This window comes from Macrotis lagotis, chromosome 4, assembly GCF_037893015.1.
Source record: "Macrotis lagotis isolate mMagLag1 chromosome 4, bilby.v1.9.chrom.fasta, whole genome shotgun sequence".
Lineage (NCBI taxonomy): Eukaryota > Metazoa > Chordata > Mammalia > Peramelemorphia > Peramelidae > Macrotis > Macrotis lagotis.
This window is the reverse complement of record NC_133661.1, coordinates 59,982,613-60,006,075: the sequence shown is the minus strand read 5'-3', so window position 1 is coordinate 60,006,075 and position 23,463 is coordinate 59,982,613.

Below are 23,463 nucleotides of genomic sequence, written 5' to 3'. Positions count from 1 at the left end.
TTACTATTTATATTCTCACTTTAGCACATTGAAGGTGCTTGATAGATATCTACTATATTGTATTGTATTGCATTGATACCCCAACCCCATTCCTAGCTTCAATGCCAAGTTTGGTATGTATTCCTGATTTATTTTGCTTCCTGTTTCAGCCTTGCTGGCAGTGATGATTAACAGAATATATTATCATTTCCACTTGTCACTTGGGATAATAATTCTACTACCTACAACTTACTACTTCTACCACATAACTACTACTACTACTACTACTACTACTACTGCTACTACTACTGCTACTATTGCTACTGTACTACTACTATTACTATTACTACTACTACTACTATCAACTACTACTAACTACTACTAGCTACTGCTAACTACTATTATTACTACTACTACTATAAAAAATAAACACTTAACAAGTTGACTTCTTCTTAGAGTCTTTTTCTCTTTCTAAGGACCTCTTCCCACAGAGAACTTGGCGCTTGTTCTCTCTCAAAATTCTAGGCCTGAAGACTTAGGACCTTTCCTCTTCTAAGCTCTTATTAACTCCATGTTTCATACAGGCTATTGAGCAATCATTCTTGACTGCTGAGGACAGTCTTATATAAATGGACTTGAACCCAGGTGACACTAATAAAATGCCTCAAAATAAAGAAAGACCTTTTTCTTTCCTGGAGACATTATTGTCATCGTTATTTTACAGATGAGGAAATTGAGGCTCAGAGAAATCTGAGAGAATCTCAGAGAAATTAAATCCCTGTAGTAACAGGTAATCAGAGATCATTTGAGTTCTAGACTCCTGCAGTCAAGTCTATTGAAACTCTGTCCCAAGTAGGCAAGATAAATTTGACTTAAAGCTTTGATCTCAGAAATAGAGGACTAAGGGAATTTCCAGCCTCTTTGCTTTGAACACAAATTCTTGCTTCTGGCTTTACTGTACTTACTTTGCTCAGCTATCTTTTACTCAGAGTTTAGAGGAAAAGATAGAAATAGAATTTCAAATGGCATGACAGTCATTTTTATAGTCTGAAGTGATAGCAAAGGCATTACCAACATGATGTCCTGCCTTCTTGTAGAAGGTGTTAACTTGAGTACTCAGCTTAATACAAACCAAGCAATCATTTGAGCTCAGAAAAGGGGCTATGATGTCAAAATCAAATAAAAAATCTGGAGTCCATAATACAGCCCTGCCAGCTGTATGTTGACGTAGTTTTAAAATGTAATGTCTATATTTTATTGTTTTCATATTTATTTTGTTGAATATTTCCAAATTATCTTTTAATCTGGTTTTGACCTCCCTTAGTGGCCAGCACAGGTTTGACCGCTTTGTTACTGAGAATAGAGAAGAAGCCAAAGATGGCTCCTGTCGTCCAAAATTTTATAGTTGAGTTGAGGAGAAAAGGTTAACATGTATTAGATGAAGTATGTATTGCAATGGCCTCAACCTTCATACCAAATGTAATATTCTATGTTCATCATCAGTATGATCCTTCAATTTAGCCATAAAAAAGAACTTATAAATAAGGAGGGAGGGAGATAATAGTTCCAGGGTAAACTTTCTTGATCACATTGCATTAGGTTCAGTTTGGTGCCTCACATTGTAGGGAGGACATTGACAAATTCAAGTGCATATAGAATAATGACAATAAAAATAATAATTATTATTATTATGTTATAATGATTATTTTAACACTTATTTAAGGTTTGAAAAAATTTTTAAGTATTATTTCATTTTATCCTCATGACATATCCAAAGGGTTTGCTACTATTATCCCCATTTTGTAGATGAGGAAATTGAGGCAGATAGGTTAAATTATTTGCTCAGTCATACAGGTATAGTATATAAACATATAAGATTTATGTATTTAGATTATGTATATTTTATATTTAAATGTAATAAGCATCTGAGGTCAGATTTTAAATTATTTTTCTAAAAGCAGGTCCAGTGCTCCATCCACTACACTGTAGCAGATTGGGAGTTGTCAGTGGATTTGGAATTAGGAAGCCCTGAGCTCAAATATTACCTTAAGATTTTACCAGAAGTATGATCCTTGGCGAGTCATTTAATCTTTATGCAGTTCACAGCTTTCTTGTTTCTAAAATGAGAAAGTTGGATTCATTGACATGTAAGGTTCATTGACATGTAAAGGATCTATGATCCTTTGATCTAAATAAGCCCCCCCCCCAAATATAAGGAGATGCAAATAAATGTCCTGTGAATATCAGTTAAAGAAAATGGGGATATTTAGCCTGTAGAAGAAATGACTTGTGAAGTGAGAAATGTCAACTCCCGTCAGGTACTGGGAGAGGTTCGTGTGAAAGAGAAGTCAGACCTACTCTGTTTGGGCCAGAAAATATAAATAAATCCAGTGAGTCAAAGTCATAGGATAGTAGATTTTTTAAGTCAAGGAAAAACTTCCTAACAGTGAGAGTTATCTATGGAGAAATGGAGTGGGTGGCAGGCTGCCTCAGGAATTAAGGCATTTCTTGCTACTGAAGGTCTTCAAGAAATGCCCATATAGTAATAATTATAAATAAATAATTGTTGTTCTCTCTCTCTGCTGTCTCCTCCCTCCTCTATTCTCTCTCTCCTCTATTCTCTTCCTCCCTTCTTCTCTCCTTCCCTCTCTCCCTCCCTCCCTCCCTCCCTCTCTTTCTCTGTTTCCCTGCTTCTTTGATTTGGTCTGCATCTCTTTATCTCTCTCCTCTCTGTCTCTCTCTCTCTGTCTCTCTCTCTCTCTCTCTCTCTCTCTCTCTCTATATATATATATATATATATATATATATATATACCTCTCTTTCTGTTTCTCCCTATTTCTCTCCTTCTTTGTTTCAATCTTGCTCTCTCTCTCTTTCTGATTTTGTGTGTGTGTGTCTGTGTGTCATTAACTCTTTTTTGCCTGAGGAGATGTTATGGGTAAAATGCCAGAATTGAATATATATATATATATATATGTATATATATATATACATACATACATATCTCAAGGATATATGTATATATATAATATATTAATTCACAGACATATATGTATGAATGTCAATACAGATATATATGCCCATGTACCTACATGTTGTGTATTGTTACATATACATACATGTTTGAGAGTTCCAGGTCACCTTCAAGCTAGAATGAGGCAAGCATTGGGGCAGGACTTCACTGAAGGACTTGGGGAATATTCACCCAAACTGGGACCAAGCAAGCATACACAGAGAAACTATCAGTCCTGGGGGAAATTTGTCTGAGCACTGATTATCCCATATGTCCACTACCCTAACACATGGAATGAACTGTACAGAATGTCTCTAATGTCTGCAAAACATTTGGAGCCCCATTTGAGCTAAGAAACTAAATGTAGATTGATTGCATGGATCACAAGATGACATGACTTGGAATTTCATGACAAGCCACCTTATGGCTTCTACCCACAGGAGCGGAACAACACACTAATTCCCAGGCTGGACTGACCCAGGCGTGTCTCAGTGGTGGCTTTGCCTTTCTTGCAGTGGCTGAGGGTAGTTCTGCTTGTCTTTTATGATACCTGAAGTGAACAGGTCACATTATCTGGGAAATATCTTTCTTGCCTTTTGGAAAATACAGCCTTCAATTCTTTACAAGAGTTTTTCATTTATTTTTTAAAAAAACAAATTAGGATTTGTAAGATGGGGAGTAGAAGAGGTATCTGAAGGGGAACTGAACTTACTTTGATTACAGAAGCAGGTAGCAGAAAGTCTTGCTTATTGTTACTCAGTTAAATGTGGGTTTTCAGTCTTTGGCAATCAGTTGACTCTTGGGGAGCAAATCCGGTACCTGGCTCCTACTGTGGGGCACCCATGACCTGGGTGCCACTCCTATCATGAAAGACTTGTGAATGAAAATTTTGGAAGATTTATTTTTTTAATGGAAAGGTTGCTGAGCATTTGGAGAGGTAGGCTTTCTTTAATACAGGCAGCTAGGTGGCATAGTGAGTAGAATGCTAGTCAGGAGTGTGGGATACCTGAGTTCAAATCTAACTTCAGATACTAACTCTAAACCCTGGCAAGTCACTTGTTCTCTGTTTGCCTCAGTTTCCTCATATATAAAATATGACTAATAATAGAGTTTATCTCAAGTAATTGTTAAATGGATTAAAAAAGGTATTTAACATATGTCGCAGACTTTAAAACACTATAAATATTAGTAATTAATTATGATTATTATTATTACTATACACTATAACTGTTTTCTAAGTTGGGTCAGTGTCCTTCCCTTGCAGATCCCTAATCAAGCTTTATACATGGTAAATGCTCAATTAACACTTGCTGAATGATTGGCAACAAAGTCTTCTCGGTTTGACAATGGCACAAAATTAATGTGGATGTCTCAGCTTAACTGGTGAATTAAGTCAGTTCATTTTTAAATGTAGCTGTTTTCTCTCATAAAGCATCTGGCAAATTAATTCAGTTTTTCATTTTTTTTTTACTTTTCAACCTTGTTACATTGACTTCTTGCAGGACTGACCCTAAGTGCATGGCTCATCTTGCCCCTCATATTCCAATAGCATGGAAAAGAGCCAGATGAAAGATAGTGGCTAAAGGTGGTAATTAATTATAAAAAAGAAGGAGAGGTCACATAACGTAGTGGATGAACTCTGGTCTTAGAGGTATGAAAACCTACTCTTCAATTTCCTCATCTATAAAATGTGAATAATAATAGAATTTACCTTACAGGGTTGTTTTGAGGATCAAATGAGCAAATAAGCAGAGAAATTGTCACCCTGAATCAGTGGAGGGAGTTTCCTCACTAGGGAAATCCCAACATTAATGCAATAAAAGATCTAGTCTTCATCTTCATTCTCATCCTCATCCTTATCTATATTCCTATCCCTATCCCTGCCCCTTTCTCTTATCCCTATCCTTTGACAAAACTACAATTGTTATGTCTTCCTCTACTGGGTGATAAAATCATCAGAAAAAAGAGAGAACCCCCAAGATTCTTTAAGCAAAAAAACAGAATATCCTCTTAAATAATATAATATTGTACTTTTCAAGTGGAAAAGTGGTTAATTTCTCATCAGTCACTTTCGTCTTAAGGAATAACATTTGCAAACTAAAAGTGGAAAATTTCTAGTAAGAAATTTGGAAAAGTCCATTTGTCCATCCTTAACTATTATAAGCTGGATGTAAGGGATTTCCCAATTGCTCACCTCTATACCTTTGACATATTTCTCTTTCTCCTAGTTTATAAAATTATAGACTCTTACAGTTGGAGGACTTTTATAAAATCCTTTACCCATATGAATTATGAATTGGTCCAATCATTCTGCAGAACAATTTGGAGTTCTACTAAGAAATTAAGAAAAAAATGTCCATTTTCTTTCATTCAAAGATTGTATTTCTGATCCTATATAATCCAACAGTCATAGATGAAAAGAAAGGTCCTCTAATATTTATATTAGTACTAGTTACAAAAAAAGAACTAGAAACAAAGTAATGTGCATTGATTGAAGAATGTCTAAACATATTATGGTACTGAAAATATAATGGGATATTATTGTACATTAAAAATGATGACCATAAAGAATACAGAGAATCATAGGAAGACTGATGAAATGATGCAAGGTGAAGTAACCAAAACTAGGCATACAGCAAACTATCATAGCTTCTCTTTGACTAAGAAAGGGAGAAGATACAAAGCTTCTATGTAAGGATTCTTCTATAATAATAATAATAATAATGATAAATAAATTTATATGGTACTAATCTCGAGCCATGTATCTTGCTAATTGTTTGACAACCTCATTTGATCCTCATAACCCTGGGAGGCAAATGCTATTATTATTTCCATTTAACAAATGAAGAAACTGAGGTAAATTGGGGTTAAAGGACTTGACCTAGAACACATGGTTAGTAAATGTCTGAGGTTGGATTTGAACTTAGGTCTTCCTCATTCCAGGGTAGTCACTCTATCCATAAAGGCACATATTTGCTTTTTATTGTTAAAAATTAATAGTTTAGTATCATAGCAATATAATGGTCAAATTCACTCCATAGATGTGGAAAAAATCTTATTTCTAAGTATTCTTTCTGAGTGCTGCTATGGAATGGTGAGATATAAAATACCACACAGAGATTTTTTATGTGCATATTGGAAACACCAAAGCTGAGAAATTCTGATCCCTGATTTATGTTTCTGAATTTGGGGAATAAGCAAAGAGAAATCTCTGGTTAAGAATTCCTTTCTTGTTACCCCAAGAAACTGAGCCTGAGACTATAGCTCTGGAGTCAGTGACTAGACATTCCTGGTCCCCACAATTATACCTTCAGAATAGGGTTCTCAATCTCTTTTGTGTCCTGACTCCCTTTGATGGTGTCTGATGAAGCCTACAGACACCTTCTCAGAATAATATTTTAAATATATCAAATAAAATATATAGGACTACAAAGAAAATCAAATAAATAAAAATAGCTATTAACTTTTTTTTAAGTTCACAGATCCCAAATTCTGCTCTGATGGTAGTTATTTCTAAATTGAGGAAGGTGGGGTGCGGGGAGAAAGGGAAAAAAAAAGAAAAGAAAAAATTTACATGGTAACATTATAAATTTAAAAGGAATAGCAAGTTGTATACAATAAATTTGCAGTATCACCTGCAATTTATTATGCTATTTTATGGAAATATTTACTTTGCTCCATAAATTAAAAATTACATAAATAAAAATTTTAAAAAGAGAAATTTTGCTCTGAAACATAAGCTTTAATGACCATTGCTTAGATCCAAAGCCAATGCAACTCCAACAGGTATTTGCAATTCAGCTTAATAGAATAAGAAGTCATTAAACACATACTTTGTTGTCAGGAACTATGTTGGGTATTAGGGATGTGAAGATAAATGCCTGCTCTCAAAGGGTTTATAGTCTACTAGAGGGAAGAGCCCAACATATTTACAATTCTAACTAAAATCCCATCTTTCCTGTAAGCCTTTTCCATCTTCTCTTAATTCTGATGCTGTGATTCAGCAGGTCTGGAGACAAGAATTCAAATCCGACCTCAGACATTTGACACTTACTAGCTGTGTGATCTTGGTCAAATCCCTTAACTCCAATTGCCTTGCCAAAAGAAAAAAAAAAGTCTGTTGCCATTCTTCTGTTAATTCTTTGCTATTTTTCCTGTATGTAACTTGTGTGTCTATTTATTTATGTTTGCATTTTCTCCCTATTCAGATTGAAAGCTTCTTGAGGGCAAGGATTGTCTTTCTTTGTTCTTATTTGTATCTCTAACACAGTGCAGTGACTTAACAAATATTTTTTGAATTTACTGAATGCTAATATATCTTTAAGTGATGGCTTAATAAATAACTAGGAAAATGGGTCTTCTACCCCATTCCCCACAAAAGAGTCCATTTTTAATTTTTGAAACTTTAATTCAGAGTTTGGAAAGCTAACTTGGGTCAGAGGGGAAGCACAAATATGATCAGAGAGAACAGTTCTCTGATTTCCTTTCTACCAGTGACTCCTGGTTGAGATCATTTCTACAACTAATTTAGCAAGGTGAGCCTGTGTGGTCCCATTCTTCCCAACCTCCTGCCTTGCACTGATAACTTTTATTACCAAAGAGGAGAAGGGAGTTTTTTGATCAAATTTCTTTGGGGCTTTTCTAGGGAAATTGATGTAACTGCCTGCCTCACACGATGCCACTTTATCCTAGGAGGAATTCCCTGATCTGAGATACAGTGAATAAAGTGAAGCTGAACTCCATTTGGGAGGAATGATTGGCCCATGTGATGGTATTATTCCTTTCTATGGAAGAAGCAATTTGGATCCTTGGTTTTGTATTGCTTGGACATGGGGGAAACAACTGAAATTTGGCACTGAATCCTAGGCAACATGACTATCAATAATGGACTCAGAACCCCTCTACATCTGACAGATCTTTCACCCTTCTCTCTAGTATGTATAATAAAAATAAGACCCAAGGGATCCTCATCACTGGGGTTATTCTAGCGACAGCTGTATGAATGCCAAATGAGTTGTTTTTTTAAGCATTTCTACTTCTAATTTTCTTCCCAAATCTGACCTTCTTCTGAATGTTTCTATTCCTATTAAGGGTTTTACCATCCTTCTAGTTACTCCTGTCCAAAATCTCAATACCATCCTCAGTTTCTCACTCTCATTCAAGTCACATACCTCATCCATTGCCACATTTTAACATTTCAATCTCCACAATATCTTTTTATATTATTATTATTATTATTATTATTTTAAATATTTCTTTATTTTCCCACAACACTCAATGGTCATTTTCAATAATCATTTTTTGCAAGATTTTGAGTTTTACATTTTTCTCCCTCCTTATCTTACCACCCCTTTCCCCTGACAGAAAGGAATCTAATGCAAGCTATACATGTATAATCATTTTAAATACAGAGTCATTTTATTCATGTTGTAGGGATGATGGATAAAGTACTGGCTTTGGAGTCAGAAGGATGGGAGTTTGAACCCAGTCTCAGACACTTGAAACTCACTGTGTGATTTTTGAGTAAGTCACTTAACTCTGACTGCCTCATATCCAGGGCCATCTCCAGTCATCCTGATCCATATCTGGTCACTGGATCCAGATGATTCTGGAGGAAAAAAGTGAGGCTGATGACTTAGCACAGACCTCCCCCCAAAACTAATTCATGTGCTTGTCATGGCATTACCTCCCTGACGTCACAGTCCTCTTCAAGAATGGATGACAAACGTCATCATCATCATCATCATCACCTGGAAAACCCCCTGAGTCTTGCATGCTCTGCAAGACCTTCCATAGTTATTCTTTCTCTCTTCTGAAATTCTGAAGTACTTACTCTCTTTATAACCCTCTCCTCTCACAATGAGTCATATGCTGTCTGTCAAAAGTTCTATTATTATCTGGGACTGATATTCCAATTTTTAATTTTCTTTTTATATTCACTTCCTTTGTTTTTTCTCCCTAACTTAATCATAAACTCTTGAAGGGCAGGGAGCTTGTCTTGATGACTATCTGGTACATGTCTTTCTGACCCTCAGTTTCTTCATCTGTAAAATGAGATGTTTAAACAGAACAATCTTTAGAGTCTTGATTTCTATTGTACATTCTCCCCCATTCCCAATTTCCCAAGCCTGGTCCTGTTCCATGAGGTCATATACTTGAATGATATTTATTGATGATAATCAACTTCTGTGGTAGCCCAGGAGGAGAAAGGAGGGCACAAAAAGTGTTGAGTAGGGTGTGGGCTTTGTCTTGATCCTCTTGGCAGTCAGGAACTTACTTTGCATGCATATGAAATGCTATCTTTTTAGTACCTTCTTATAATACACTGGCTATCTCCCTAAAAAACTAACTAGCCACCTGCTACCCTAATACAGGATGATTATATACTGCTCACCCCTAGAAAATATCCTTGGCTGCCTCTCTTTGCTTTTTTCTCTTTGGTAACTCACATACACACACATAAAATATATACAGATAGACATACATGTATGAATATATGTTTCTCTGTCAGGGAGTCATGAAGACTCAGTAAAAGACATAATCTATACCTGGATGCTCAGACATGATGGAGAAGCATATCTGAAATCACCCATTTTATTGGTGTGATTTGTGCTGAATCCATAGGATTTATCTAGATCTATGTGAATCTGTAGTCAATAATAAAATATTTGCTCACTAAATGCTCATGTGTTGTGTGAATAGCACACTGAGAAGGTTATACTCCAAGACTCCAAAGGCACTGTGATCTCATCAATGTTATTGTGTATGCAGGCAACACACGCAAATATATATACACATGTGTGTACATGGACACATATGTGCTTGAGAGATACTGTCAATGGACAATGAACTCAGTTTAAGATTGGATAGGAACAGAAAACTAAATTGCTTTTGGGAAATTTCAAAGTGTGTATGAATATATCAGGAGGGAAGGAGAGAGAGAGGGAGGTGTGAACATAATGTAACACTTGGTTGTCCAACCATAAACCAAGAAAATATACTTAGAGTCAGAAGACTTGAGTTCAAATCTAATCACAGATACCTACTGGCAGTATGACCCTGGGCAAGTCACTTGACTTCTATTTATCTCCTTTTTATCTTTCCTCAACTGTAAAATAGGGATAATATCACTTATTTACCAAGGCTGTTGTGAGGATCAAATGATATAATGTTTATAAAGCACTTAGCACAGAGCCTAGCACAAAGTAGTAATAAATATCTATTTCCTTTTTTCTTTCCCTCCCTCCCCCTCTCCTTCTCTTCTTTCCTTCCTTTGTTCCTTTCCTTCTTCTTCCTCTCTGTTTTCCTGGCATTTTCATCTATTTGTTTTTTTCCCATGTGTTTAGCTAGGGTTAATTCATTTAAATGACTTTGTTATCTCATTTAGAAGGTTCTAAAATGTCTGAGCCTTGATATACTCAGCACCATGTCATCTGCAAACAGCAACATCTGCAAGACTTCCCCATATATAGTGAATACCATTTGACTTGGACTCCTCACTGGATTGCCTCCAAAGGAAGTGGTGAATACCTTTGGAGAGCATACATTTCACTGTTTTATGCTTTGCTTGCCATTAATAATCAAAGTGTTGTAAAACAAGATGAACTGCTTTTAGATTTTCCAAAGAATTTTGTATTATTTTGACATAGGCTAGGAAGACATCTTGTTGGGAGAAAGCCTTTAAGGTATTGTGTGATTTTATTATACCAAATACCTTTTAAGTTTAACAGCTGATTAATTTATTGCAGGCAATTGTGTGATGGCAAAAATGTAGCTTATTATTGGAGTATCAAGGGTGAAAATCTTTTAGTACTCTTTTCAAGGATGTCCTCATTACATACATAGGTTATTTTCACAATGTTTTTATTGGGAGAAACTGAAGCATGTTGGTTGGTCGTGATTGATGATCTCCCAGACGCTTTTTGCTTTGGGTAATAATAAAGTTCAGTAGTCTTTCTAAACCTTTAGCATCTTCTCCTCCTTCAGATAACTTGAGAATTGATCTTTTAACCTTCTCAAAATTGTATTGCCGCCAGCACAAACCTCCTCTCTATCTGCCTGGTCTTGTCCATCTGTTTTCCCCATCTTTGTTTTATTTAGTGCTATTTCTACTTCCTCTAGAAGCATATCCAGGAGGGTAATGTTAGAGTCCAAATGTGGTGACTTGACTTTCCTTGATGGCAAAAAGAGGTTATTATAAAATCTTTGCAGGACTTTTCCATCTTTCATGTTGTCCCACTTCCAGTTTCAATCTCAAATGACCTTGTCTTGGTGTGAACTTTCTTTGTTGGATCCCTTCAAGCTTTCTTTAGGCTGGTTTTCCCCTGTTTCTCAAAACTTTATGAGGTGATGCTGCCCACAATTTTCCATGATCCTTCTCCATAACATTTTATCAAAAAAATTTATAGTCTAAACTTAGTTGCTATTGATTATTCTGTCTCTCTGTCTCTGTCTTTCTTTCTCTATGTTTCTCAAGTGGAGAATTATTTTCTAACTTAAGAAACTTTTTAGACTCTCCTCATTATAGCAATTGATATACATCAATTAAAGTTGTCTACAAAATTGTTATGATTACTGTCAATGTTCTTTCCTTCCTCCATTTTTCCATTCTTCAGTGTCAATAGCTTATTTAAATAGGCCAAGCTGGAGCTTTCCATTGCTTGCCATATCTTTTTTTCTACCAACATTTTTTTCTTCAGGTTTTGTGTTAATTCTTCTCTCTGATCTAACAAGTCAATTGTCTGACTATACACAGACAGCTGATTCAGCAGTGACTCCCACATCTGCTATTACTCATTTCCTGTTTTTTTTAAAATATAACACATTTCATTTTTGGTGATATTATTGGGTACTCAACCTGTCCATTGCCTCCCAAACCTTTTCATGGAGAATTATTCATGATTTATAGGCATGAGCATTCTGGGTGGTCCATACATCTTTCATCTCTCTCCTTTCTTACTCCTAAATTCTGTTTTCCAATATGCTTTTCACTGCCTTTCCCTTTGACCACCTTAGCCCTGACATCACCGAGTATCAAAGCCTATGTTAATTTAATTTAGAAGGACTTATCAAGTTCTAGATAGAATTTCTCTATGTTTTTATTCTGTGCAGCAGATGTTGGCACAGAGATGCTGGAGCTACGGGAAGAATATATAAGGATAGGACACATCTGGCCCTCAAAAATGAACAATGTAGATGACAGAAGTCACATATGCAACCATTCACCATTTATTAAGTGCAAGGCAAGTACTTGGGTGGAGTACAAAGACAAATCTGTCATAGGAACAAGATTTAGATCTAGAAAGGAGGCGAGAGGTCATAAACTCATAGGATTATAGATTGAAGAGTTGGGAGGGACTTTTGAAGTCATCAACTCCTATCCCTCATTTTACAGATGATGAAATGATGGACCCTTATATTTAAGATATTTTTATAGTTAGCAATTGAAGTACATTTGTTAGTAGTGATCTATAGTCTCCCAGGGTCTTGTCCAGGGTCATTCAACTAATAAGTGTCTGAGAAACACACACACACACACACACACACACACACACACACACAGACACACACATATGCATAGATAGATAGATATTTTTAATTTCACCAGCGATGGAAATTGAGATCTAAAGATATGAGGTGACTTGTTTATAGTAAATAAAGTTAAAAAGTGACTTAGCTGAGATTTGAACTCAGTTTTTTTTTTTTACTGTGACTGTAATAATACTTATATGGCTCAAATATAGGGACAAGTATCTCAAGGATACAAAATGGGTTAATAGATCCAAAGGGTTCTAAGAATAATTGGCATAGCAGAGGTCTGTAGATGGGGTATAAGAAGTCACAAAACAGGGGGTGGAGGCAGAATGGCAGAGTGAAGGCAGAGCTCTTCGTCAGACCACTTCAAATACCTTTTAAAAAGAACTCTAACCAGCTTCTAGAGTGGCAGAATACATAGAAAGACTGAGTGAAACCATTTTCCAGTCTGAGACAACTTTGAAAGATTCACTGGAAGGATGTGTTACATTGGGGTGAGAAAGGAACATATGCAGCCCAGGTTGCCCCAGTCGCCCCACAGTAATCTGACTTCCATTCAGGAACAGCTTTTGGGGTGCTTGGGCTCCTGGGGGTGCCTGGGTCCAAGGCAGCAAGAGTGATTTCCAGACCTCTCAATACAGGGATTATCAAGGACAATTTGGAAGGTCAGCAGGAAAACTTTGCCATATCAAATGGAGCATGGAGCTCAATAATGCAAGCCTTAGTTCAGACCCCACCCTGGGAACCTGGAGCAGGCTTGATGAGACACCCAACACCTGCTTCCAGAGCCCTCAGCATACTGATGGTAAGGGGGTCAGGGGAGACCGCAGAGCTCCCTTTGCTATGCTTTGGGCAGGACTCTGTTGTTTTTCCAACACTCAGATTCAGGTCACAATGTGGGTCCACATACTGTCACAGTGAAACAGGGACCCTGCTCACTCCAAGGTAGAGGGGAATGCTTGTGGTCATCCACAGACCAGAGCACCTCATAAGATCTTGAAGCAATCGAAGTCCCTGAAAATAGTTGCAAAAACCTCCAAAGCCTGGGACAGTGCATTCTTCACCCTGGAAGCTGAATCCCCCCCCCCCTTAACAAAGAGTTAAATCAAGTCATAGAATGGGAAAATGCAAAAATAATTGGAAAAAGAAAAATAATTGCACCATAGACAATGCACCCATGGAGGATCAAAATATACACTCAGAAGATAACAAAGTCAAAGCTTTTGTATCCAAAAATTCAAAGAAAAATCTAAATTGATCTCAGGCTATGGAAGAGCTCAAAAAAGATTTTGAAAAATCAAGTAATGGAGGTAGAGGAAAAATTAGGAAGAGAAATGAGAGCTATGCAAGAAAATCATGAAAGCAAAGTCAGCAGTTTGGTGAAGGAGATACAAAAAAAGAATCATTTTAAAATTGGTTTAGGTCAAATGAAAAAAAATAGTCCAAAAGGTCAATGAGGAGAAGAATGCCTTAAAAAGCAGAATTGGCCAGATGAAAAAGGAGATACAAAAGCTCCCTGAAGAAAATAATTCCTTTAAATGTAGAATGGATCTAAGGGAAGCTGATGACTGTGAGAAATCCAGAAACAATAAAACAAAACCAGAAGAATGAAAAATTAGAAGAAAATGTGAAATATCTCATTAGAATAACAACTGACATGGAAAACAGATCCAGGAGAGATAATTTAAAAATTATTGGATCATGAGCAAGAAAAGAGTGTATACTTCATTTTCAAGAAATAATCCAGCAAAATTGCCCTGATATCCTAGAAGCAGGGGGTAAACTAGAAATTGAGGGAATCCACCAATCACCTCCTGAGATCAATCCCAAAATGGAAACTCCTAGGAATATTATAGTTAAATTCCAGAACTTCCAAGTTAAGGAGACAAATATTACAAGCATACAGAAAGAAACAATTCAAATATCATGGAGACAGTCGTGATAATACACTCAGACACTTAATAATTACCTAGCTGTGTGACTTTGGGCAAGTCACTTAACTCCATTGCCTTGCAAAAACCAAAACAATGAACTGGAGAATATTCTGGAAGGTAAAAAGGGATGGGATTTCAATCAAGAATTAACCACCCAGCAAAATTAAACATCCTCTTTGAAGGGAAAAGATGGATATGCAATAAAATAGGGGATTTTCAAACTTTCCTGTTGAAATGACTAGAGCTGAATAGAAAGTCTGATCTCCAAGTACAGGACTCAGGTGGATCATGGAGAGGGTAGATAGGAAGGACAAATTAGGAGGGATTTAATGATGTCAAACTGCTTGGATTCCTGCATAGAAGATGTTATGGATAACTCACATGAACCCTCTCATTTAATTATTTATTTGCTTGTTTGTTTGTTTATTTATTTATTTTGGTTTTTGCAAGGTAATGGGTTAAGTGATTTGCTCAAGGCCACCAGTTAGGCAATTATTATCTGTCTGATGCTGGATTTGAATTCAAGTCTTCTTGAATCCAGACCTAGTGCTCTATCCACTGCACTACCTAACTGCCCCCTGAATTTTCTCATGTTTAAGGTAGTTAGAAGGAACACATACGGACAAGGAACAGGGGAAAGCTGAATATGAAAGTATGATATATTATAAAGATGGAATTAATGGTTGAAAGGGGAATGTACTGGAAGAAAGGGAAAGGAGAGGTAGAGAGGGTACATAAACTTGCAAGAAAAAGCTTTTGCAATGGAGTGGAAGTGGGGAAGGTTTCACTCTCATCTGAAGTGGCACAGAGAGGAAATAATACAGACACTCAATTGGGTACAGAAATCTATCTTACCCTAGAGGAAAGAAAATAGGAGAAGACAAGAATGGGAGAAAGAGGACAGAGGGAGTAGAAGTGGGATGTAGGTGTTAGAAGAGAGGGAAGATAGTAGGAGAGGGTAGCCAGATACAACACACTTTTGAGGAGGGACAAGGTGAAAGGAGAGAGAGAATAGAATAAATAGGGTTTGGGGGGGGAATAAAATGGAGGGAAATAACTAGCAATAACAACCGTGAGGGAAAAATATTGAACCAATATCTCTAATGGACTTATAATAAAGAATGCTATCCATTCCAAAGACAGAGCTGATGGTAATGACTGAAGCACATTTTTTTTCTTTCACTGTATTTTTCTTGAGGTTTCTCTTTCTTGTGTGTGGGGAATATTAAATTTACTTTTACAACATGACTATTGTAGTAAAAATAAAAGGGAATCTTGTCAAAAAGAAAAAAAGTTGGGTCTCATTTGAAGTTGGACTATAGCAGTACTATTTCTGCAAGTAGATGGTATTTTTCAAAATACATCTTGGATCAATGAATTAATGAGAATAACTTTAATTCACATTTGATCATCTTACAATATTGCTCTGTATACAATTGTCTCTGTGTACAATGTTATCATGATTATTGGGTTCACTGCATTTTCAACAGTTTATATAAGTCTTTCCAGGTTTTTCTTAAACCAGCCTACTTATTACTTCTTGTAGCACCGTGCTGGGTTGAAGGGTCTGCAGAGTTTTATACCCTTTGTACACAGTTCCAAATTATTCTTTAGAATGTTAGGACTTGTTCGCAACTCTACCAACAGTGCATTAGTATCCTAGTGTTTCCATAACCCCTTCAACATTTATCATTTTCCTTTCCTTTCATGTTAGCTAAATTGGTAGATGTGAGTTGATATTTCAGATTTGTTTTCTCTAATCAATAAGGTGTATCTGCCAATGGGGATATGACTTGATTCTTTTAAATTGTTTCTTTTCTCTACATATTTAAGAAATCGAGCCTTAATAAACAATGAAAAATTTCCCACAGTTTTCTTCTTTTCTTCTATTCCTTGCTACATTGGTTTTTAACTATGCAATTTAAAAAATTAATAAAATCAAAATTATTCATTTTACATTCTAAAAAAAAGAAACCACATAACAGTGATAGTTTGCCTACAGGAAGTCTCATCATTCCTTGTGAACTAAGTTCTTTCTGACTAGGTTAATGAGATATGAATATAAGAGAAGTAAAAAATGTTGTGTCAGTTTTGAAGAAGAAATAACATTTTCTAGTCTGACATTCAACAACAGCCTCCTGAAAGAGATGGCATTTACGCTGGGTCTTGAAGGATGGTTAGGATCTCAATTAAATGGAGATGGCAGAAGGATATTCTAAGAAGAGAAAATACCATGAACAAAGTTATTGAGATGGGAAAGCATTCAGTGTAGTTTTCTGAACATGGATGGCCAGCACGAAATAAGCCTATACAAACTAGCAAGGTAGTGAGGAGCTAGAATACAGGAGGGTCTTAAATGCCAATCTAAGGATTTTGGACTTAAGTCAATAGTAGGGGTAGCTAGGTGGTATAAAAATAGAGAGTTAGAGTTGGAGTCAGGAAGACTCATTTTCCTGAGTTCACATCTGCCCTCAGATACTTACTAGCTGTCTGACCCTGAGCAAGTCACTTCACCCTGTTTGCCTCAGTTTCCTCATGAACTGGAGAAGAAAATGGCAATCTACTCTAGTATCTTTGCTACAAAAACCCCAGTTAGAATCTTGAAGTGTCCTTAATGACAAAAATGACTAAACAACAACAAAGCAACAGCAACAACAACCCTAGAGGATAGTAATAAAATTTCAATTCTGTGTAGCATAAAGTTGATTTTGGGGATTAACTGGAGTAGGAAGACTATGTGAGGATAATTAAGACTATTTAAGGCCATTTTGAGGTTGGCTAACTCTTTTTGTCTCTGTTTCTTGCTCTGTTGCAGTCTCTGTCTTTGTCTCTCTTTCTCTCCATGTATCCTTTGATTTTTTTTAATGTTATTTTTTCCAATTACTTACAAAAATAATTTTCTCCATTCATTGTTTTGGTTTTTGCAAGGCAATGGAGTTAAGTGACTTGCCCAAAGTCACACAGCTAGGTAATTATTAAGTGTCTGAGGTCAAATTTGAACTCAGGTCCTCCTGATTCCAAGGCCAGTGCTCTATCTATTATGCTACCTAGCTGTCCCTCAGCATTCATCTTTTTTTGTAAAGTTTTGAGTTCTGCATTTTCTACCTTCCTCCCTTCCCTACCCTCTTTCTCCAATAACTAGTAATCTGATATAGTTTATAAAAATATAGTCATGCTTAACATATTACCATATTAGTCATGTTGCAAAAGAAAAATTAGAACTAAAAAAAAGTCTGAGAAAGAAAAAGCTCTAAAACAAATTTTCAAAAGTGAGAATAGTATTCTTTGATCTGCATTCAGACTCCATAGTTTTTAATCTGGATGTAGTTGGCATTTTCCATTACAAACTTTTTAGGATTGATCTTTATCACTGAGAGAAGTTGAGTCCATCATAGTTGGTCATCTCACAATGTTGCTGTTAATGTGTGTCATGTTCTCCTGGTCTTTGATATGTTTCTACATTTGAGAGTTCCCTCTTAGCCTGCATATGTATTTAGTTGAATTTTATTCCTCTTTCCCTTGGATCATTCACCTCATAGTCCTGGATATCTATATCTTCATCAAATTGCCTCCATGAATGTCAACCCAGCCTTCACTGAAGCACACATTCCTATAAATGCTGCAGAGGTTTATTTTAATACCATCTAGTCAAATCTCAGAGTTAGGGACAAAAAAACCCCCAGTGATCTCCTTTATAAACAAGTAAAATATTATTGGTCCAAATGTGATGGAAGAAATTAGTTGCTTTAAACATATACATATAAATATATACATATATATTAAGAATTTCTACAAATCATTGTTTCTTAACAAGAGACTAAAGATTTTTTCCAAGTCTCTGGATAAACCTTCTTGTCATAACAGCCAGTGTGTACATGGATGAAATATTACATGTTTTAAAGTGACGGCTATAACAGTCAATTCTCATGAGTTCTCCAAGGTTGAGAGCAAATTAACCAATCAAATACCACTTCAATCAACTCTTAGGTGATTAGCATGAGAGATTTGCATGGTTGTCTGAATACCACCTACCAGAGTATGGGATTTCTGCTGACTCAGGAAATGTCTTCCCAGACAAAATATCTCCCATCTTTTTTTTTTAATTCCCCAGCTGCTAAAATCCTTAGTTTTATTAGGCCTATATTATACAAACCACAAAGTGATAATGATCTTATGAGGCCGAGTCTTAGCCTTGTAGGTATTTCTCAAAGGGAGGGACTATAAAGCCCCATAAGGCTCCCACAAATGAAGTGACTAGGGTACTTAATCAGATTTGTAGCCATCGGCTTGATAATAACTCACATTTATATAGAGCTTTATGGTTTACAAAGTATTTTTTTTTTTTTACTTAAAACCACCCTATGAAGGAGGGGGGCGATTAGCTCCTCTGGTCTTCAATTTCCTCATCTTTAAAATGGGAATAAGTGATTTCTGTAAGATCCAGACAGGACTAGCATCTGGTTCTTACTTCAGTTGCTCCTCTTGGCCCTACTGAGTTTGTGGAACAAAAGCTGCCCTAATTGGTAATATGCTTTACTCCAAGCACAAATAAATAGCTGCTGGAAAATCTTTTTCCAAGTCAACATCATACCCTCCCCAACCTCCCAGGGAACCTTTTCTTTAATTGATATAGAGAGTGTGCCAGTTCCTCCTGAATTCTTCCTTCATCTCCTTTAATGAAGCATTAAATTCTACAGAGTGTGAACTTACCTGGACCTGCGTTCTCTCCTTTTTGTCCTTTTAATACCAAATTAAAATTGCTTGATTCATTCCAGTCCACATTCCTGGACTACATTTTGGATTTGACTTTTAAGAGAAAAGGACAAATGGATTCGGGGAGAGAGAGAGAGAGAGAGAGAGAGAGAGAGAGAGAGAGAGAGAGAGAGAGAGAGAGAGAGAGAATCGGGGAAAAAAGAGTGAAAGAAAAAAAGAAAAAAAGGATGAGAGGGAGACAAAGGACAAAGGAGAAAGGGAGAATAAAGAAGGAAAAGAGAGGGGTGGAAAGAAAAGAGACAAAGAATAAAAGTGGGAAGGTGCTAAGGAGGTTGAGAGGGAAGAAGGGAGAAAGAAAGAGGGAAAGAGAAAGGAAGGGAAGATAAAGAGAAGGAAGGAAGAAAGGATATAGGAAAAGTGGGAGATCAGAGAAAGGAGTAAAGGGGAGAGAGCTGTGAACCAGATAAAGGCCAAGGAGCTCTGCTGTCAGGAGAGGAAGCCTTTAGGTCTACTAGGACCCTTCAGGAAGCCACATGCCTGCAGAGGTGTCAGGGGATGGGGGCAGAGCAGCAGGGAATTTTGGGGGCAAACCAGAAGCCACAAAAAATAGTCATTGAAGGATGGGTGAGTCCTGGGACAGAGTTTCTTGGAACCCCATGTAGGAGTTCTTGGATTAAGCCAGAGCTAGAGTTCAGGAAAAGCAAAGAGCAGAGTCACCATTTAAAGTAGCCTCTTCTTTCTTCTCTCAAATCACTTTACAACCACTCTGTCCGTATTTTGAGGCAACCCCAGTTATTTATGCATTGTTTCCTTCATTAGGATATATGGTCCTTCACACACACACACACACACACACACAAACACATAGCTATCCCTTCCACATAACAAGGGTTGTGAGCCCATTGACCCCACAATCAGGAAGATTCCTGTAAAATGTTTTTGCCCCCTCCTTATACCAGAGAAAAAGTTTGATTTTTTTCTTTTTCTTTTATGGAGTGTTTACAGTTCCTTATTGTAAAATTCAGGTTAAATATTTGGTCATAAGCTATATGTAGGTCAATTTTTAGTAAAGATACTAGCTTTTGGGTGTTCTCTGTTGGCTTTTACAATTTTTTCACAAACTCTTACTTTTTACTTATAACTTTAAAAAGTAATTGTGTATATTTATGGTATTAAAAATAAAATGTGTTGATATTACATAATACTATAAATATATTTTATACATTTCTGAGTTTCTAAACTTTTTCGGTATCATCTGCTGGCCCTCATATGTCATTTGCAGCTTCCACATCCCTCCTCATTCTCATTTCATTTCTTATGCTGAGCAATGATATATTGAAAGCATGACAGGGAAAGCCACAATGTGGAAGGGATACTGTAAAGTGCACACGACAGGCTTTCTGAGAAAGGTGGGAAGTGAGCTAAATCTGTAGGAAGACAGGGAAACCTGGGAACAGAGGTGATGAGGGTGGAACATTCAATAATCAGGGCTTTACACTGATACTTGAGTCAGGAGAAGTATTTTGTTCAAGGAACGACAGATGGGTCCACTGTTACTGAATCATAGAATGTGCGTAGTGGAGGGACATAGAAGAAGACCTGAAAGGTTGGATGGGGTCAAGACTGACAAATGGCCTTAAAAGTCAAATAGCATTTTCTATTTTATCCTGGAGATGAGGGAACCATGGGAGTTTATTTAATAATAGGATGACATGGTCAGACCTACTCTTTAGGAGGATCAATTTGACAGTTAAGTGGAGGGTAGGTGTAATGTGGAGAGATTTGAGGTTGAGAGACCAACCAGAAGGCTAGTTCAGTAGTCTTTGTGTGAGGTGATAATGGCCTGAATCAACTGTCAGCTGTGTCCGAGGAAAGAAGGGGGTGTTTGCAAGTTATGTGAAGACTGAAAGAGAAGACTTGACCACAGATTGGATATCTGAAGGGGGAGTGAATGAAGAGTTGATCATGATCCCAAGGTTACCATCCTGGGTCACTGGGAAGATCATAATATTTTTCAGCAATAAGATTTTGGGGAAAAGATAGCAAGTTCTATTTTGAAAATGTTGGATTTGAAACTTATATAAAATGTCTATAGTGAGATATCTGATAGATGTGAGACTGGAGATCAAAAAAGAAAGTAGCACTAGATAAATATATATGAGAATCCTCTACATAGAGATAATAATTGACCCTATTTCAGGCCTCAAGACCATATCATAGAAGAATTTATTGAAAGAATGGGGGGGTTAATTAGCCTGGGAAAAAATGGAGGGATTGTGATGGATTAGGAAATGGGCTTGTGGTTTCATTACCATAAAAAAATTCCCAAGGGAAGTGATTCTATCTGTCAATAAAGCTTGACCCATTTCTGTAATTTATGTTGTTAGAGAGATGTCTAGGCCACTAAGATTAAGTGTCTTGCCTGGCAACACACACACAGCCAATATGTTTTAGAGGCAAGACTTGAACAAGGTCTTTCTGACTTCAAAGAAACTTCTTTCTCCAGTACTATATACCATATGCTCTCTCTGTCTCTCTTTCTCTACCTCTCTCTAGCTCTATCTGTGTCTCTCAGAAGTAGAAATAGAGTAAATAAAGCTTTTAATTAAAGCACAGGTCTCTGAGACCAATGAAAAACCCAAGAGACAGAATATCTACATAATTAATAATCAATTTATTAATTAGACTAGAAAATAGTCAATGGATTTATGGTCAATGGTTTCTTCTTAGTTCCCAAAGACACCTAACAGAGACACTGAATACCTTAAACCATTTTTAGAAAAGGGGTTGCCCTGGCAAGTGAAAATCAACCCTGACTGGAGAACAATTAATGAAGGAGTGGTCATATTAATGAGGAGATAGACTTCTTCAGCTCCTCCTGCTGAGAACATGTTTTGATCATGAGATTCAAACGACTCAAGTAATCTGGAGCTATGGGAACAAGTTACAAGGATGAAAATTTAGACCAATGAAAAGCTTCTTAACAATGAAAACTGTCCCAAAATGAAATGGACTGCTTTGGGATGTAGTTGGTCCTGCCTTATTGGAGGCCCTTAAAAGATGACTGATGATCTCCTGTTGAATATGTATAGGATTTAGAATTGTTTTTAATATGTCTTGGGTTGGTTGACTGCTGAGTGCCTTTCCAACTCTAAGATTCTATAAAATGCATAACTACCAACCTTATTGATCATAGGCCATAACTGTCGTCTTCATATATGAGGCCATTACTCCTTGGTAATTAGTATGCTGAGTTACTTGGTAATCTTTGATTAGCCTTTGGATTTTCCAATTTAAGCCCCCTAAGGCTTCTGAAGCAAATGGATATTTTCCAACAGTTTCTCTTTCTTTCTTACTCTCTCTCTCTCTCTCTCTCTCTCTTTTGAAAGAAAAAGTCATTTGTAGCTTGGCAACAGCATATATACAAGGCTTTTCTTTTTGCCAAGCTGTAAATATACCCTTCCCTCAACTCAGTCTAATAATGTTAAGAGACCAACAACCAGTATTAAATGTGGGTGGCAAGGTTGCAGGTCTGGTAGTCCCCAACAGTGAGGGAAGGCAGGCTGCTTATGTCAATAAAATTGGCACCCTGGGCTCTGCATGTTTTCAAGAGAAATACAATAGCTCATTGGAAGAATAACTTGTCAGTGGGAAAGGAGCTAAGAGCTGCCTTGCTCCTTTGGTTTCCCTTCTGGGTCAGCTGTGAGGTCTTTAGAGTATGGTCACCTGAGGCCTGCTGAGCTGAACAGGTCACAAGCATAAAGAACAGAAAGACTCCTAAAGAAGGAGGACTTTGGCAATTCAAGCTGTGTTGAAAGGAGAGCCAGGAAGACAATGAAAGGGATGGTGGAGGGCAAAACTTCAGGAGGTGTGGAGGCTCCCCAGCTTGAGAAGTGGACTCGGGGGTGAGTCAGGAAGCAAAACTGCAGGCTGGCAAAAAAGCTAGCTTTAAGGTAGTCTCCAATGAAAAGCAAGCTTACTCTACTCAAACCCAAGATCAGAGGTATTTCTAGTGAATGACAAGCTGGGGGCCCTGAGCTGTTAGAAGTTCTGTGGTATGACTGCTACTAGGGGCTAGGAGGGTGCATTGAATTGGGGAGGGGTTGAAAGCAGGGTGGACAAAGTTTCTGCTTAAATAGAGAAAAGAGAGGAAAGAGAAGAAGAGAGAAGGAGAAGAGAAGAGCAGACAGGAGGGGAAAGAGAAGGGGAGGAGAGTGCAGAAAGTAAAGGAGGGGAGAGGGCAGGGGAAGGGAGAAGGGAAAGAAGAGGATTGGAGAAGTGAGGGGGAGA